At 44.4% G+C, this 13,740-nt stretch overlaps 1 long non-coding RNA gene across 1 annotated transcript in view; it reads right to left on the reverse strand.

Moving 5' to 3' along the window:
- LOC146438947 (uncharacterized) overlaps window positions 1-13,740 on the reverse strand; it is a 156,839-nt gene that overhangs the window by 123,858 nt on the left and 19,241 nt on the right. Inside the window, exon 2 of the long non-coding RNA XR_014850581.1 lies at window positions 4,626-4,771. This is a non-coding gene — a long non-coding RNA (uncharacterized LOC146438947). The remainder of the gene's footprint in view (window positions 1-4,625; window positions 4,772-13,740) is intronic.

Below are 13,740 nucleotides of genomic sequence, written 5' to 3' on the forward strand. Positions count from 1 at the left end.
AATGTGTAGTGTAGCTTGCACAGAACACACAGGCATGCAGGGAATACTTATGTGTGCCATGGAGGCAGCACAGGTGTTCTATTGGGGATGTGCATATACATTCAATTACCTCTGCAGGTAATACACAAGTGCATTTTTATGGCTTAAAACCCAGCCTGCAACACACTGCAGGTGAACCCCCAGAATCAGGGGGGTTTTCCATGTAAGTCTTCCTTCCCTGAGGCATTAAAGTCCCCAAAATGGGGCACATGGCGCAGGTTCACCCATTTAAACTGAGGCTGCCATGCTTTCAGTGGGCAGCAAAAGGAGCTTTAGCCCCTGGCAGACATTAAAAGGCTACCTTCCACCTCCAGCACAGGCAGAGATGATTAATTAATCCACAGCCTGATTGGAAAGGCCCAGAAGGTTCTGGAAGCTCCTCACGACTTCACCCTTTAGCCTTAAGTGTTTAAATGAGACCCAGCTGTGCCTTGTTAACACAGCCCAAATTCTCTGAAACTCTGGCAGCTGAGAAAAAAGATGCACCTTTTGTTCTCCCAACCCTCCTCCAAGACCAGGGAAAGGATGAAGTCGAAGCTTGGAGCAATCTCTGTTTTAACCAGGGTAAAATCCCCACACTCAATAGGAGCATTGCCTGACTAAAGGCCGTAACAATTCTGACTTCATATGCTGCAAAGACAATAATGCTCACAGAACTGGCACATCTGACCATTACCAACAAAACCATCATCTGCTATTTTGACAGAAAATCAAAGAAGTCCGACTTAAGAAGTACCAATTCCCATTAAATCCTGCTCCTCTCCACAGATGATCAGCTACAGGAATGCCCACAAGAGAAGCAATACATGTATACAGGTGTCTAAAGGTTTAATATGCCAACAAAGCAGAATCATGAAACTGGGGGTAAATATCAATGGGGAGAGGGTTTAAAACATAAAAAAATTAGAACATCACCACAGAAAGACAAAATCATCACTTTTCACGTCAAGAAGCTCATCCACCTTGCAACTGCCATAGAAAGCAGTAACTTCAGGTCCTACAACCATCAAACTTGCTCTGCTTATCACCTCAAAAAAAACCCAAAAAACTGGAGCACTGTTGTCCTACAAAGCTATAAAACTTTAGGAATAACAGAAAGACTTACCTGAAGCTCAGGGTAGCCCAAGGAGCTGGAGGAAGCAGCAAAAAGTAAAGCTACCTGCCCCAGGAGCAAGCTGAAGCGAAAGCTGTGCTCCACAGGTGTTTGGGATAGACTAATTAACTCCCTTGAGCTCATTGGCTGTAATTGCTCCACATCCCCACCCTGCCAGGAACCCTGACTCCGCACACCCTAAATTGTGGTGTGGATCTGCTTTTTAGGGGTAGATAAAGCTGCTTTGGGTTATTTCAAAGTCCTGGCCAGAGCACTGATGGAAAAAGTTTCCTTTAATAGGAGACACGTGGGGATGAGGTGAGGACAGCCTGCTGAAAATGACCCTAAATGCAAATTGCAAGAGCAGCACTTTTTTTGTGTTATTTTCAGCAAAAAGGGTAAAACATGCAATATTTTCTTCAGGTGTTAGCACTCTTAAATGTCACAGAGAAGCATCCTGTTGCCTGGCAAGTTGTGGACTTGGGGCTCAACAGGTTTGCTTGCTTACTGTCAGCATTTACCTGAGCTGGTTTTTAATAAAAGCCTTTGAAGAAAGAAAATCTCCTGCCTGAGAGGAGACGTTGGGAGCCTGAGTGGAGGCCCCAGAGAGTTGCTGAGCTACTTAGTGGCAGTCAGTTGCATCCCTGATATATCCCATTCCTTCATAATTGCAAATCCCCTCAGTGCTGCTCTGCACAGGACCAGCTTTCCTGTCAGCAGTTATTGGATGGGAACTGACACTGGTGTTTACACATCCATGGGCTCAAGAATTTCAGTATCTGCCTGGCAAACATTGCTGTGTTTCAAGTGGCCAGTTTGAGCCAGCTAGATGTGGTTGAGGGCAGAACTTGGGCCTCTCTCTGTTCATCCAGGGCTTTGAACTTATCAAAGGGAGCCTTGCTATAATAACAATAAATATAATAATAATATAGTAATAATACTAATAACAATAGTAGTAATAGTAATGTTCCCTTTGGCTTCAGAGCACCCATTCCATCAAAGTACTGACTATTGAAAGTTCAACAGCTAATAGGAAGCTATTTTGAAAAGGCAAAAGTCTGGAGGCAAATTATGAGGGAAAGAATAGATATTAATCATTTTTCAAGTCATTCTGTCTCAGGCATTATTTTCCTTTCTTTCATTATTCATGATGAGTTTTTTTGCTTCAAGGCCAAGTGAATTCATAAGGCCTGACCCATCCAAACACAACCACGACTCTCTGAACAATGCAGCCCAGCTGAGTCTATAGATAAAAAAATAGTCCAAATGGAAAGAAAGAACGAAAAAGAAGATAATTTTAAACTGTGGATTTAAACACATACATGAAAGTATAACCCTTCTTCTGATGAGTTCATTTCCCAGTATCCTGTCCACTGTGTTGCCATCCCATCCATCCTGGTGAGGGATTTGTGGAATGGGAGTCCCAGAAAGGAACTCATCCCATTTGCTGTTTCTCTGACCCTACCTCCCTGGCCTCTAAAACCATCTTGGTGGTGTCCAGCCACTTTCAGCCAAGGGAAGACCTCTTACCTCTTTTTTTTTTTTTAGCTTAATTCCAGAGCTAATGGAAACTCAGTAGTTTCACTTGTAACTTGGATAACCTGCACAGCTTTTTGTTGCTGCAGGGCACGAGCAGACCCTAGGAAAAATTGAGCCTAGAGCCATTTACAGTTCTCTCTGTTGAGAAATTGAAAAGCTTGGAGGAAAAAAACTCAGTCCAAAGGAGGTTTTTTCCCCCACAAATTCCCTTGGGAAAGGTTTTCCCATGTTGGGTGTGCAGAGCACTGGGGCTGCTGCAGGGACACTCATACATTCAGACACGGAGGGACACCACGTTTGTGGCAACTTCATCTTGCCAGAGAATAAGTGGGTCAGAAAGAATTTTTCAGGGCAGAAGCAATGACAATTCTCAGACCTGTGTTCTCCTCCTCCAGTAATTCTCAGCATCCCCAAGTAGCCCCACGTATTGAAAAAAATGGCAATTCAGAGTTCGCTTTCCTTCAGGGCAAAATAACCCAACAACATTACTTTGGTTTATCTGTGTTTGTAACTATGTTCCTTGAAAGACAGGAGTTTGCAGTGGAATATCTCTGGCAACCTTGAAGGCAACTGATGTACTTTGCCCACTCTGGAATAAACTCAGCAACATGAATCCTGCCTCAGACTCCACAGATGTGTGCATCTGCAGAAGACGCTGTTAATAATTAATATAATTGTACAACCGCCTAGATATAAAAATACACAGACAGAGCCTCACATTTTGCCTGCTTCTCTGTAACAAATACCCAAACTGAAACAAATTTAACAAGATACATTACACAAGTCTGCAGACAGAAGTTGTATGAAAATTTTAACTCTCTTCAGCAAGAAAGCACTTCTATTTCCAGTAACGCTGGCAGCATATACTGTAGCTAGGCAGCCGCATTTATTTTCAATTATCATTTTTGCCTTTTTATACAGCATAATGAAATGCCTGGTAAATTATACATTTTTGTAAAACACAAACTTGTCTCTTTATTTGCAGCTCAAGTCTTGCAGTATCGTTTTGTCTGCATTAGTTCTAGCTCTTTATGAGAGGCCAATTACTTTTCTTAGCTGTAACACGCCAAGTGCAAGATGTTACTTGCCAGTCCTGGCTGAGACACAGCCTGCTGCAAAATGACCATGGCTAAAGCTCAGACCTTTGGAGAAAAGGGGGAAAATTCCCAGCACTCTGCTTGCTAAAACATCACCCATGCTCTTTGCTCCAGCTTCAATACCTAAGATTTTCAACCAACCCCCTGCTAAACAAAAGCATATTTTTTAGACAGAAAAAAAAAAAAGCTTATAGCTGCTTCCCCCAGTCTCCCTTCAGAAAGATGCGCTCCTGGCAGATGGATCTCAATATGCCGTCTCCCAAATCTTAAGCGACTCTGAAAATATAAAGTTCACTTATACCAATGGGCCATATATATCTACACCTCTTGATTCCCTGTCTCTTTAACTAGCACTTTGAACTAGTGAACACCTCTTTAATCTTGCCCCATTATCATCCTAATAGCACCTCCCGATATTCATAAATGTCTAGCAAGACTTTCAGCTATTTGGTATGAAGAAGAAATATCCAGCTAAATTGAGAAGATTACCACATCACCACATAAATCAGTGACAGGCCGCGTGTTATTACAGTTGATTTTTGTTGACAGTTGGCTGTAGGCAGTTGTGTTTCAAATGCCTTTTTTCTCTGAGAAATTAAACAAAATTCCATGCAAAATGCAGCCCTCCAGTTCAAAAACTGTAAATCCAAAATTAGCATTTCATACTTTAAAAGGTAGCACAGCACAATTTTCCATTGAAAGGTCTGTACAGTTGTCACAAATGGGTGCTTCACACATGACACTAATGCTACCGATGCCTTTTAAGAAAGCCACCTTTCTCTGATATTATTTTCTTCTCCTAATAATCTGCATACACTATAGTTCATCCCTATGGAAAAGAAAGAGAGCTCACTTACTTATCTCTCGTATGGGAGCATTATGCTTTCAGCAATTCAGACAGATAGGCTGGGTGGGAGGGGGGCACGTTGCCGAATCCTCCGCGATAAGAGGGAAGGAATTGTGGCCAGCGAAAGGTTAATCTTCCCTCTCCACGTCCCTCCTTCTGTCTCGGCATAACCTGGGGAGCAAAGAAAATGTGAGACTTACAAAGTGGAAAGGCACACCGGCACAAAACTGTTCCTGCTGCATCGTGTGGCACTTCACACACAGGGCCACGCGTGACCTAATTAACAAAAAGCCGTCGCTAAAAGTCAGGGAAGCAGCTTGGGTGACACCAGAGAGGACCAGAACTTGCGAAGGAGTGTCTGCTTCCAGCAGCTGCTGATCTGCCAGTTTTGGCTCAGATATCGCCCGCTGCTAAGCCAATTTTTAGGGACTCTGGTGTCAGCAAGTTGATCAAGCAGCAGTAGTTGAGACAGAGTGCCTTCCCATTCTCCAGGCAGCTCCTGGGGGTATTGGCTTTGTCTTGGGCAATAGCTTGGAGAAATCACCACCACAAGAAGTTCACATTTTTGGCTATATTGTGTGTGTATATATAACACAGGGAATTGAAGCAGAGAAATGCTCTGCCTACTCCTGGGCACAGGGACAGACGTAATGCTGTTTGTCAGCCAAAAGATGTTACATGTGTCTTCACACCAACACATTGCTGGCAGCTGACTGGCTTCTGGCCACACAGTCCAACATCCCCTGGTCAGAATTGCTGGGTTGAAAACCAGATCACTAGCCAATTGCATCTGGTTCATTTTCCCCCAGTGTTCAAAGGCAGAGGTGTGAGGCCACAGGGATGATGGCCTGTGTGAAGGATCACCCCTTCTGCCAGCCCTGTCCTCAGAGGGGAGCCAAGAATGGAGAGTCCACCTGGTGACCTCTGAGCTGTGTAATCCTGCTGCTTGTCACTGAGAGGGAAGTGTGTTCATAGTAACCAGTGCCAGTAAAATTAAGTATTTCAGTCAATATTGAAATGCTTTAATCTGAATTCACTGTCAGGCATTTTAAACAACTGCCTTGCTCTCATTTGCTCATGGCTGGGTCAAGGTTTAGTTTTTACAGCCTGTGCCAAACCTTTCCCTGGTGGAACTCAGCTGACAAGACAAGACAACATGTCCATGCAAGCCTGGTCCCAGTCACCCATGGTGTGTCACCCATACAAAAGACCTCTTGACCCTCTGCTAGAGGTTGGATTTGCACCTCATTACAGGCAAAGACTAAATCAGTGGAGTCAAATAATCACAGTGAGACACTGGTCTATCAGGTACCCTGCTGGGGAGAAAGTACCCAGCCAAGAAGGATGGAAAATGGCAGCACAAGAGAACACAGGGAATATGATGGAGTAATCCTGTGTTCCCTGTTGAGGAGAGGTTGGAAACAGGACGAAGCTTTGCAGATGAGTGAGCTGCAGCCTACAGAGAGTGATTGAATGATTTAAGGTAGCATTTGTTCAACACTGGAAATATTTATACTTAAGATCTGTAGGGAATATCATAAAAAGGGTTATGCCACTAATACTTCCTCTTCTAACTCTACGTGCACATTTAATCTCTTAGTATCTGAATCCCAGTGTATATTTCTTCCAAATTTTTGGAATACACAAGAGATGACCTCCCATTTCTGCTTGGGACCAGCTCCTCAGGAAAACCAGGCAGTGAGGAGACACAAACCAAACTGGCAGTCTGAAAGAGTGTGGTCCACAGGGAAAAGAATTGCCCACCAAAAAATGCCGAACATAAAGCAGCAAAAAAACCCGCAGATTTAAGTTCAAAGCTGGCCTTTCTGATAAAGAAGAGGAACCAGCACATGAGCAGTGGGGAGAGGAGGCTGAGCTGAATGAGACAGTATTGCCAAGAATAGCTCTTGAAACAATGTGTGACGAGGGCTGTGACTGCAGGCAGGAGGTGACAGTATACACAGACAGGTATTTTGTGTCACAGGAAAAGCCTGAGTGGCAGCTCCCTGTGCCTTCAGACACAAGACTGGTTGCTCGCTCCATGGTATAGGAGAGTCCTCCCCCAGGGCTGTGCTCATGCAAGGACAGGGAAAGGCTGAAAAGAGAAGGGAGATTTGGGAGCCCAGGTGCCCCCTCATCCTGACTAGAGGAAGGCATCAGAGCACCAGGTGCTGATGGAGGAGACACGGGGGCTTTGCTTGAGGAGGAGCCCAGTGGAAAATCCCAGCTGTGGCAAAGCTGATGCTGTGCCAAGGCATCAAACAGCCTCACACGACAACCAGCAAACTCACCCAAAGACCATGTCAACAGCAGAAATTACTTTTCAACAGAGGAGGAGATCTGGGGTGGTGACAGTGAGAACAGGGGAGGCAAAGGAAGCGTGTGGAGCCTGACCTACAGCCATGGCAGAGCAAGTCGCTCCAGAAAGCCTGCAGAGTTGGAAATGGAAAGCCTTCTCATGCCCTCCCTGACATGGAGTTCTATGAAATGTTTTATCTCCAAAGCTTCTGGGTTTGGCAGCTCTAAAGACATTGTGCAAAGGGGAGAGCCACTGGGTTTGTTATGTCAGTGAATGTAAAGGGTGCAAGTCAACCCTCCATTCTCCTGGCATCCTTTTCTACACAGCCCAGGTGTTTACATCTCAACAGCAATTTTTATACTGAACCCAACAAGATGCGATGAAATCCCAGCATTTGATTTCCAGAGACATCCAGCTTCAAGGGAAAGATCACACTCAGCTTTGGATTCTAAGCCCAGGGATGTCACAAAAACAAGTCAATTACTCCACAAATGAGGGGAAATACTTAACAAATTTTAGCTAAACTAAGTAGAGAAGAGAAATGAATCTGTAAATCATCAAATGGTGTGTCTGTTTATAATTATTATCATGCAAGTAATACAATGTTAGTTGAGCAAGATAATTTAATAATTTTTGCATGTCTTGGGATTTCCTAGTTTACATCTTTCTGCCTACAGATCTAGATCTCCAGGGTGGGTAATTTTTTTCCTGATGCCTCATAAAGAAATGCTGAATATAAAACCTCTTGACAGAAAGTTTTTCCTTTCACAGTATAGTTCATGTGGTTGTTTAGAAAATGCAGTTCAAATACTGTTCTTTACTTTGTTCTTACAAGTTGTGAGTAATACACAGATTTGTTCACATGGCAAGAGCTGTGCTCATGACAGCAGCCTTGGAATAATGTCAGGTGGCTGTTGCTTACAGGAGTACTGTGGTTTCTCCCAACTCCAACTCATCCATATTAGGAGCTGAAGCTGGATTTAACTGCTGGCCACATCACAGAGGTGTGCAGGCTTCAGGCACTGCCTTGATTTGGGGTGCCCAGAAAACTCTTCAGGAAAAATAAATTTATAAGATATCCTAAGGGATATATGAGAATTGAAGCTGAAATTTAGTATTTTCTAACTGCTCTCACCCATCCTTCCTCCTGGGACTGCCACTGATCTTTGATCACTTCCCTCATTTACAAACGCTGTCATCTCACCATTCTCCTTCTACTCCATATCATTAATACAAATCTGGAAACAATGGCTTTCTCCCTGCTAAAACATTGCAACATTCCGCTATTTGTTTCCTCTTCTAAAACGGATCATTCATTATAACCCATATCCCCCAAAGAATTTTATCACTTGAAACCTGTTTGCAGTGAATCTAAAGTAGCCGGAAAATCATCTCCTCAGAAATTCCTGCGTATGCTGGAGCCGACTTCTCCTGGAAGCCCAATAAAGTGTTGAGTCCCTCTGCAGGCAATATCCATTTTTCTTCTTTCTGATACAGTCTCCGGCAGTAACCCCTGCAGCTGTGCACGATCCTTTTTTTTTCTTGCTGCTGAAATTCACTGCTCAGCCCTGTTAGCTCTTGTACCCACTTCATCCCAGAGAGTTGGGATAATTGCCTCCTTGCTTCGTTGTTCCACCACCTCCATGCTTATCGCAGAGGTCAGCTTTTCTTTTATCTCTCCTATAACCAACTCGTTATTTGCTGCTTTCTCTTGCAAGGGACAGGCTGCTGCTCCCTGACTCCTGCCCCGTTCCACTTTTCCTGGTGTTTGTGCGCCTTGTTTGAATATTTCTCCCCAAAAGGACATCTCTACCTCTCAGCATTTGAATTTAGTATTTTGCTTTGTAGTCCATGGCCCCCAGCAGCAGCAGAGGTTTGAATGAACACTGACCTGTGTGATGAGGTATCACCAAAATAGTTACAACTGCAGTTTGAGAGCTGTGTGAGCAGGGATTTTCCAAAAAAATCTGGGCATCCATTAGGATCATGGAAAGTTTTCTTCAATAAATAAATAGGAGTAATATGCTCACTGTTTTTTACCTGAGAAAGGTTATGCAACCTAGTAATGTTAAAGTACATTAAAGGTGAGGCTTGGGACTCAAATTGCTCAAAATGCTGGTAGAAAAGAAAGGAATGCTGAATATAAAACAAAATAATGCAGAAAACGTTCTGCACTGTTAAGAGTGAAGGCAGCTATGGCTATCCAATATTTACTATCAGGGAAGTTCGGACCAAAGCTCCCTTTGAACTACTCACAGTCAAGAATAAACCCCAATGTAAGTATGTGCACAGGTGAAAATTGAAAGCACAGGAAGGGCAACCACCCCTCACTGTTTCACAAGTCCCCAAACTATCTAAATACTATTGGAGACACTTTAAAAAAAAGATGCAGATGATCAAACTCTGAGCTAACTGACAGAACTTTTTCCTGGGACACACAGTTTTTTGAAATAACAGCAAATTCTGGACAACTGAGGAGTGGGTAATAAGGTCTGGAAAGCACAGGCAGAGCCAGGGTTACTAAAATCAGCCTTGAAGTGTCGCTCACAAATTGTCACCAAAGCACTGTGAGAGGAGTGCAGACAGGGCAACTTTTGCAGAGATACTAATGACACTCATACTTCCAGGGGCTTTCAGAGGATATTATGTACCCATTTCCCTGTTTGAAAATGTGCCTCTTCACATAAAACAAGAGATCTTCGCATTTTTAAATAACTCACCCACTCGTAAAATCTCCACTGCTCTGCCGAGCAGCCATGGTGCTGTCTGAAAATACAGATGTTTTCTGGAAAAATGGGTGTCTCCAGCTTTTCAGTGCATGTCAGTGTAATGCAGCTGAACTTCCTAATCAATGATAATTTGTTGTGAGATTGATGATGACACTGACAGTGTATAGAAACATACACCCCCAAATCTTTAATCTCATCATGAAGTCCACACGGGCTGGATGGTCCCACGCTCAGCACACCAAGACAAAGCCTGGCTTCATCCTGAGGCCACCAGAACAGCAGAAGAGGAGAGTCTAGTCCCACATCTGCCACCAGCCAACCCAGCAACCCTGAGTCACTTTCTTTGCTTTCTTCCCCTCACAAGATTTTCTGTTTAAACCTGAAGCTCAGTCAGGCAGTAAATACTTTTCTTCAGTGGGGTGTGCACAGTTCCTGCCACAGTGAGACTCATGTCTCGGCTGGGACCTTGAGGTAGGGGGGCAAGAAATCAAGCAGAAAGAGCAGGCAGGAGAGAAGCAGCACCCCTTGGCCTCAGCAGAAATCTGATTTCAGAGGGGCCTTGTTTTAATCCAAGAGAGCAGAATATGCTTGGGTATCATTCAACTTTGAGCATTCCTTGCTACCTCTGTCTCTTAAGATGAGTGAAAAGGCCACCTGTGCTGCCACAGTGGGGAATTTGGGTCTTGCAGATTATTCTCTTTCTTTGTCCAAGAGGCCAAGCTGGGGGCCATGTCTTCATGAAGGGTCCGTGAGTGTGGCAGCTGCCTCTCACTTCTCAATTTGCTTTCAAAAGCAAACCAAAAGTAGGCCATGCAATGCCACACAACACTAAGGCACAGAGCCTTCTGACCCTCAGCCACTGCCATTTGTGTGGCAGACAGACACCAGAAATATCTGAAGAGTCACTGGGGCGTGTTGGCCACTCCACATCTGACACCTGCAAGGCTGGGCCCGGTGGAAAGCCCCATGGCCACCTCAGAAGCACAGCCAGCAGTCTCAGCAGCAGATCTTCTGCCACATCATGTCCCTGCTCGTTCCCAGCGTGGAGGGGATGTTCAGGGCCAGCTCTCAGGGACAAAACATTCCAAGCACAAATGCCTCCTTGAATGCATAGGTCCTATGGGGCATCTCATGCCAATGCAGTGTGAACTGCCCGGTGGCAGCAGGGATCTGACATCCTTGGTTCTTGCAGGCAGAGCCACCAGACACGTGACCAGGGCAAGAGCACGACCTGCCAAGCTGCCGCCTGTGCCTGGGGACAGCCAAGGTCCAGCCTGGTCATGATGTCCCACAGAGCTCATCCTGCTGCACCTCACATCACCCATGTTCAGGGGCACCACCATGGCTAAAATGATGTTTTACACTTCACACGAGTGGACATGAGGAAGGCCCACTTCTGCTTCATGTACTTACTACTTCAGACCTGTTTCCACCTCCGAAGCACGTTGATATTGCTCAACGTGGCCATCCCTGCGGATGTGAGCAGGGCGTGTGTTCAGCTTCTCATCTGAAATATTTGCATGAGCCGCTGGTTTCCTCTCTCCCCACTGGGGACAGAAGGCTTTCTCTCACTTCTCTATTTCATCGTGATCTATAGAAGCAAGTTCAAAAGGGCAGGAGTGAGGGTCTCACATCCTGATGCTCTGACTCACCCTCATGAAAAGTTATTGGTGTCAGTACGGCTACAGCTGCTTGCTTCCCCCCAGCCTCTTTAATTTCTGTCCCTTTGCCACACTTGATGACAAACAATAATGAGCTTTTACATTCCCTTGCTAACTACTTTATTTCTCACGCTCACAGGAAAACATTCACACGCTCAAACATATGTGCTCACACCCCTACATGCCATTTATCAGTTAACTTCTGAAAAAAAATTGATTTATCTACTCTGAAGATATGGGTAGGTTGTGGCCTTCAGCCTTACTGGCTTTTAAAAAGCTACCAATGATCAATTCTGTATAGTTTTCACCAGATTAACGTAAAAACTCTGGTCTGAAGAGCTTTATCTTCTTTTTTTTTTTTTGGTGTGTCAAAGACCATGGTTTGCCTCTGCACTTCTGCACTTCTTAGCGCAATAAAAATTGTGCTACGTGTGGTACCTTAAATTCCCCATTCTCCTTCCCAGAGCAATCTGTCTCTGTGTATCACACTCCCAGTCTCCATGTCTGAGCACCTATAAAGGGACTGCCAAATAAGATGTTGTGAATGCTGCTCTCCGTTCTCACTCACTAAAACTTTGTTGAATTTGCTTAGTTTTACACCTATTACAGCTCAAAGACTGTTTGCTTCTCCCCTGCAGAGTTGTGGAAGCAGCAAAAGTAGTGGGAAAGAAAAATCTTCAGAACAGCTCACTGCTTTCTCCCTTTAAGCTGAACAGAAGTGAAGTCTCAAAGTTTTGCTTCTCTCTGTGTTTTGTTTTTTGGGTCTTTTTTTTTTAATGACTGGTTGTGACAACTCAAAATGCCTTATTCTGTATCAGCAGAATTTAGTCACACTGATAATTCAGATTTCCAGAAAAGATACTTGGAGTGAAGCTTCCTTACGGTTTTCCTCTAACACCAAGAGTTCAGATAATTTTAATCTAACAATTGACTTCATTCTGTCATTTGAGTTTTTTTTTTCTCAAATGGCAAGAGAAAAAGAAAAAAAAGAGAAAAAGAAAAGAAAAAAGAAACACAATTTTTATTGCATGGAAAATGCCTGAGGGGAACAAACTAAATTCAGCACTAACTTGCAAAGGCAGATTTGAAAGTTGCAAAATCAGAGCATAATTTGGCCCAATATTCTGTTTCAGTGTTTGGCTCAGTGGAGAAACCAGGACGTGTTTTTTCCTGCCCGGGAATTATTGTTAAAATGAAAAATGAGTTTTCATAGACAGGGAAGTATCATTGCTGCAAGCAAGCATGAACAATGCTGAATCTCGGTCATGCGTAAAACCCACGAAGTGGCCAAAAAAGCACTTTTCTGAGAAAGCTGGCAATCCCTGCTTTGGAAAGTTGTGCCATACTCCACGCCAACTCGCTCTACCAGCGCCGGCTGTGGAAATTGCTCTCCTTGAAACAACATCTACCTAATTTGTAGCAGTTAATAACTAACAGCATATAATTTTAAATCCCAGCCACACTTTGCCGGTTCCTGCTTTTAATTAAACCTGACTCATAGCAATGGAGGGAGTGGGGATTGGATAGGTGGGATGCTGGAGCCACAGCCTGGAATGAGTGGGGCCAGCAGTGGTACCCCTGGCAGGAGCCCATCTGCTTCTCCTAAGTGTGCAGCTTAATTCAGCGTCCTGTCAATCAGGGCTGGTTACTATGGCAATGGTGGCCCTAAACTAAGGAAGAACCACTCACCCCTCTCTGCGAGTAGGGATGAAGAAGCCCATGGTCAGAACCCATCCACAGAGCTCCTCCAGATCAAGGGAGCATGACAGACATGTGACGGGAAGTTAATGATGTATTAAAAATGCATGTTAATTAATGAGATTTTTTTTAATTATAACTTTTGCTCGCACCATAAGTGGTATGCAAGTGGCAGGAGGGCTGGAGTGAGTAGCTACCACCTCCTCGCTGCCTGGCATGGCCACTAACAACCCCTACTCATCCTCCACTGAGGCCAGGAAACAAAAAATGCCATATGTTCCAGGGCATCCTGAATGTATTGTGTAACAGCAGCTTGGCCATCACTCAAGCATTAAAGCAGAGCTTTTCCTGGGCCCGAAGCAGCTCTGTGCCCCTTGCTACCACTTGAGCCTTTGTGCAGGGAAATCCAGAGCAGTTCGGACCGAAGGTCCTCGGCCATCAAAGCTCCGTCTCGCGGGAGGCAGCAGAGTTTTGGCGTGCAGAGTCTGCAGGCGATTCTCTATCTGCTGCTGAATTTGTTTTGCAATTGCAGTATGTCTCTGTCCGTGTGCCATTAAGAGCTCAATTCTTTTATTCCCCCCCCTTACCGCCTTTTTAAAACATCATGTTTATGCAAGTGGACAGGAGGCTCTCATATCTGGGTCACACGTTTGCTGGAGGTCATTGAAAGGCTACAAAATGGAGCATGCCTAATTCTGCTATTTCAGAAGTTTTCTCACATGTACTCAAGACAATTAT

This window comes from Lichenostomus cassidix, chromosome 3 (genome assembly GCF_008360975.1).
Source record: "Lichenostomus cassidix isolate B80296 chromosome 3, HeHo_3.0, whole genome shotgun sequence".
Classification (NCBI taxonomy): domain Eukaryota; kingdom Metazoa; phylum Chordata; class Aves; order Passeriformes; family Meliphagidae; genus Lichenostomus; species Lichenostomus cassidix.